This window comes from Nerophis ophidion, linkage group LG12 (assembly GCF_033978795.1).
Source record: "Nerophis ophidion isolate RoL-2023_Sa linkage group LG12, RoL_Noph_v1.0, whole genome shotgun sequence".
NCBI classification, from domain to species: Eukaryota; Metazoa; Chordata; class Actinopteri; order Syngnathiformes; family Syngnathidae; genus Nerophis; species Nerophis ophidion.
Window position 1 is genome coordinate 36,136,081 of NC_084622.1, and position 6,149 is coordinate 36,142,229.

Consider the following 6,149-nt stretch of genomic DNA (forward strand, 5'->3'; position numbering starts at 1 on the left):
GATCTAACAAAGGTCTTAACTCATTCTCTTTCTATGCCACATCAATGTGGAATGCACTCCCAACAGGTATAAAAGTAAGTGCATCTCTATATTCCTTCAAAACCGCTCTAAAACAACACCTCCAGGCAACTTCAACACTTTACTAATACCCTCCTCCATTCACATCCCATCTCCCCGGATTATAAACAACTCAAATGTACTTCTAATGTATATACTTGTTCTTATGCTATGTGAACTCACTATGTTCTCTGCTGGCTGAACATATCCTACTAAATAAGACCTACACTGTTTCAATGTCCACATTTCTCTGTTGATGCAATTGTTGATGACTGAAGTTCTGATATCAACCAATGTTCCTCATCCCACGCCCCGGATTGTAAATAATGTAAATAATTCAATGTACATACTATGATGATTAACTTGTGTGATGACTGTATTATGTTGATAGTATATATTTGTAGCATGAATTGATTAACGTGGACCCCGACTTAAACAAGTTGAAAAACTTATTCGGGTGTTACCATTTAGTGGTCAATTGTACGGAATATGTACTGTACTGTGCAATCTACTAATAAAAGTATCAATCAATCAATCAATCAAAAAACAACTTCAACATAATTACAGAATGCCAATGTCCATAAAGAAATCTCAAGTGGTGACAGTTCTTAAAGCAAAGTACAATTTCCCCAAAAACCAATCTGAAGATCCATTTAAAATATAAAACTTTGGAACAATATCCCTATTGTTATTTGGATGACTCCCTTAAAGGCCTACTGAAACCCACTACTACCCACCACGCAGTCTGATAGTTTATATATCAACGATGAAATATTAACATTGCAACACATGCCAATACGGCCTTCTTAGTTTACTAAATTGCAATTTTTAAATAGAAATGTTTTTCTTGAAAACGTCGCGTAATGATGACGTGTACGCTTGACGTCACGGGTTGTTAGGAATATGAGCGCTGCGCACACACACAGCAAAAAGTCGTCTGCTTTAACGGCATAATAACACAGTATTTTGGAGATCTGTGTTGCTGAATCTTTTGCAATTTGTTCAATTAATATTGGAGAAGTCAAAGTTGAAAGATGGAGTTGGGAAGCTTTAGCCTTTAGCCACACAAACACACGGTGATTCCTTGTTTAAAATTCACGGAGGTGAAACTTTACTATGGATCAGAGCCGACATGGATCCCAACCGAATGTCAACCAGCAGGTTTCGGTAAAAAAATTGTGGTTAAAAAGTCACTTCTTACCGGATATCAGCTGAGCTTGTGCTGCCCTTACAGCTGCCGTCGACTTCCCGGAGACACTGCGCGTCAACACACGGCCGTGGACGTACACTTCCGACTATCAGGTACTGTTAAACTCAATAAAACACTAGCAACACAATAGAAAGATAAGGGATTTCCCAGAATTATCCTAGTAAATGTATCTAAAAACATATGAATCCGTCCCAATGCAATCGTGTTTTTTTTTTTAAACCTTTTTTTTTTTTCTAGTCCGTCGCTATCAATATCCTCAAACACAAATCTTTGATCCTCGCTCAAATAGATGGAGAAATTATCGTTTAATTGGTCCAAATAGCTATTTTTGTTGGAGGCTCCCATTAAAAACAATGTGAATATGTGAGGAGCCATCAACATGTGACGTCATCGTCTGCGACTTCCGGTAGAGGCAGGGCTTTTTTCCAGTTGCGAACTTTATCGTGGATGTTCTCTACTAAATCCTTTCAGCAAAAATATGGCAATATCGCGAAATGATCAAGTATGACACATAGAATGGACCTGCTATCCCCGTTTAAATAAGAAAATCTCATTTCAGCAGGCCTTTAATGACTTTTAAAACACATCTTAAAACATATTTTTACTCTTTGGCTTTTAAACCAGATTGAGAGTTGTGTGATTTTAGTCAATTTTATTTTCTCTGATGTATTTTAATGTTTTATATTACTGACTCTTCCAGTATGTATGTCTTAACTTCTTTGTGAAACATCTATTGCAGGGGTCGGGAACTTTTTTTGGCTGAGAGAGTCATGAAAGCAGCCAAATATCTTTAAATGTATTTCCGTGAGAGCCATGTAATATTTTTTTAACACTCAATACGACTAAATGTGGCATTTTTAAGTCAGACCAACATTTTTAGAGTATAATAAGTCTTATTATACTCAAAAGACTCCGGCTTATTAGTGATTCCTAGAGCCCCAAAAAAGTCTGCGGGCTATAGAGCGTTTTCCGTTCGGGCTCCAGTACTCTGGAATGCCCTCCCGGTAACAGTTCGAGATGCTACCTCAGTAGAAGCATTTAAGTCTCACCTTAAAACTCATCTGTATACTCTAGCCTTTAAATATACCTCCTTTTTAGACCAGTTGATCTGCCGCTTCTTTTCTTTCTCCTATGCCCCCCCCTCCCTTGTGGAGGGGGTCCGGTCCGATGACCATGGATGAAGTACTGACTGTCCAGAGTCGAGACCCAGGATGGACCGCTCGTCGGGACCCAGGATGGACCGCTCGCCTGTATCGGTTGGGGACATCTCTACGCTGCTGATCCGCCTCCGCTTGAGATGGTCTCTCCTGTGGACGGGACTCCCGCTGCTGTCTTAGATCCACTTGAACTGAACTCTCGCGGCTGTGTTGGAGCCACTATGGATTGAACTTTCACAGTATCATGTTAGACCCGCTCGACATCCATTGCTTTCGGTCCCCTAGAGGGGGGGGGGGTTGCCCACATCTGAGGTCCTCTCCAAGGTTTCTCATAGTCAGCATTGTCACTGGCGTCCCACTGGATGTGAATTCTCCCTGCCCACTGGGTGTGAGTTTTCCTTGCCCTTTTGTGGGTTCTTCCGAGGATGTTGTAGTCGTAATGATTTGTGCAGTCCTTTGAGACATTTGTGATTTGGGGCTACATAAATAAACATTGATTGATTGATTGATTATTATACCACTTATTCTTTTTAATAACATTGTAATTCTGAAGCTAACCAATAATAAATAAAATACTTCTTACCATTAATGCGACTTCTTGAACAAGTGTGGTAGAAAACGGATGAATGGATTAAAATGCATGACAATGTTTTATATTTTGAACGTTATTTTTAACACAGTGATTACCAGCGGAATTATTCATTACTTATCATGTTAAGCAATGTCAGCTAAGATTTATCTGAGAGCCAGATGCAGTCATCAAAAGAGCTACATCTGGCTCTGGAGCTACAGGCTCCCTACCCCTGCTCTATTGTTTTAACAGCCATCCTCTCCAGTAGACGTTTGGTTTTGGTCTACTTATTTTGTTACAGTTACAGGAGCGCTCTGTTGTTTTTAGGAATCTGCTGCAGAAATGTGAGTCTTTGTAACTTTGTTTGAACTAAACTCGCCAGCCACCAGTTGAATAGTTGAGATCAGTAGGTCGTGAGTTCAAACCCCGACCGAGTCATACCAAAAACTATAAAAAATGGGACCCATTACCTCCCTGCTTGGCACTCAGCATGGAGGAATGGAATCGGGGGGTAAATCACCAAAAATTATTCCCGAGCGCGGCCACCGCTGCTGCTCAGAACAAGCTAGTCAAGTTACTTTCAGACCTCCACACCAGATCACACCTCACTCCATCCCACTTCTCCAAAGTGGGCTGGCTCAGGGTGGAGGACAGAGTAAAACAACTTGCACTGAGCCTAGTCTATAAAATGACCGCCATAACCACAACACCAGGGGGAGCTCCCCAAACCACGTTAAACCCAGATTACGATCTAACACCCATTCTCCTTCTATGCCACATCAATGTGAAATGTACTCCCAACAGGTGTAAAAGTAAGTCCATCTCTATCCTCCTTCAAAACCGCACTAAAACAACACCTCGGGGCAACTTCAACCCTTTAATAACACCCTCCCCCCTTCACATCCCATCTCCCCGGATTGTAAATAACCAAATGTAAATCCATCCATCCATTTTTTACCGCTTATTCCCTTTGGGGTCGTGGGGGGCACTGGTGCCTATCTCAGCTACAATCGGGCGGAAGGCGGAAAAAAACACCCTGGACAAGTCGCTACCTCATCGCAGGGCCCAAATGTAAATAACCAAATGAATTTGTAATGTATATACTTGTTTTTATGCATGTGAACTCACTATGTTCTCTGCTGGCTGTACATATCCTACTAAGTCAGACCTACACTGTTTCAATGTTCATTTCTCTGATGATGCAATTGTTGACCAAACCAAAACCAAATCCTCCTCATCCCACCCCCCAGATTGTAAATAATGTAAATAATTCAGCGTATATACTCTGATGATTAAAGGCCTACTGAAATGAGATTTTCTTATTTAAACGGAGATAGCAGGTCCATTCTATGTGTCATACTTGATCATTTCGCGATATTGCCATATTTTTGCTGAAAGGATTTAGTAGAGAACATCGACGATAAAGTTCGCAACTTTTGGTCGCTAATAAAAAAGCCTTGCCTTTACCGGAAGTAGCAGACGATGTGGGCGGGACGTCACCGGTGTGAGGGCTCCTCACATCCTCACATTGTTTATAATGTGAGCCACTAGCAGCAAGAGCTATTCGGACCGAGAAAGCGACAATTTCCCCATTCACGGATGAGGAAAGTTAGAGTGAAGCAAAAAAACAACAACAAAAAACGACCGCTCCAGGCGGCGTTAGTGGGACTGTTTCAGATGTAATTAGACACATTTACTAGGATAATTCTGGAAGATCCCCTATCTGCTTATTGTTTTACTAGTGTTTTAGTGAGATTGTAAAGTCATACCTCAAAGTCGGATGGCTGCAATGAACGCCAGTGTGTCTCAGAGAAGCCAATGCAGGAGCCAAGATCACAGCTGCCTTTTTGAGCTGCAGGAGGAAGTCGCATAATCCGCTGAAGTCTCCGGTGATATCACAATTTTCCCATCCAAAAACTTGCTGGTTGACGTAGAGAAACATGTTCGCTTGACTGCTGTGTGTTAAAGCTTCACAACAAACAAAGAAACATAGGCTATGTTTTGGTGCTAAAGGCAGCTGCAATCCACCGCTTTCCACCAACAGCATTAGTCTTTATAGTCTCCATTATTAATTGAACAAATTGCAAAAGATTCAGCAACACAGATGTCCATATTACTCTGTAATTATGCGATGAAAAGAGACGACTTTTAGCCGTGTGTGGTGCTGAGCTAAAATGTCCCCTCCAACCCGAGACGTCACAAACACCGTCACAAACACAAACCGCGACGTTTTAAACAAGAAACTACGCGGGAAGTTTAAAATTGCAATTTAGTAAACTAAACCGGCCGTATTGGCATGTGTTGCAATGTTAATATTTCATCATTGATATATAAACTATCAGACTGTGTGGTCGGTAGTAAATAAATGATAAATGTGTTGTACTTGTATAGCGCTTTTCTACCTTCAAGGTACTCAAAGCGCTTTGACACTACTTCCACATTTACCCATTCACACACACATTCACACACTGATGGAGGGAGCTGCCATGCAAGGCGCTAACCAGCACCCATCAGGAGCAAGGGTGAAGTGTCTTGCTCAGGACACAACAGACATGACGAGGATGGTACTAGGTGGGGATTGAACCAGGGACCCCCGGGTTCCGTACGGCCACTCTCCCCACTGCGCCACGCCGTAGTGGGTTTCATCCATCCATCCATTTTCTACCGCTTATTCCCTTTTGGGGTCGCTGGCGCCTATCTCAGCTACAATCGGGCGGAAGGCGGGGTACACCCTGGACAAGTCGCCACACAGATAGACAGACCACATTCACACTCACATTCACACACTAGGGCCAATTTAGTGTTGCCAATCAACCTATCCCCAGGTGCATGTCTTTGGAAGTGGGAGGAAGCCGGAGTACCCGGAGGGAACCCACGCATTCACGGGGAGAACATGCAAACTCCACACAGAAAGATCCCGAGCCTGGATTTGAACCCAGGACTGCAGGAACTTTGTATTGTGAGGCAGATGCACTAACCCCTCTGCCACCGTGAAGCCCGTAGTGGATTTCAGTAGGCCTTTAACTTGTGTGATGACTGTATTATGATGATAGTACTGTATAGCGGTATAGCTCGGTTGGTAGAGTGGCCGTGCCAGCAACTTGAGGGTTGCAGGTTCAATTCCCGCTTCCGCCATCCTAGTCACTGCCGTTGT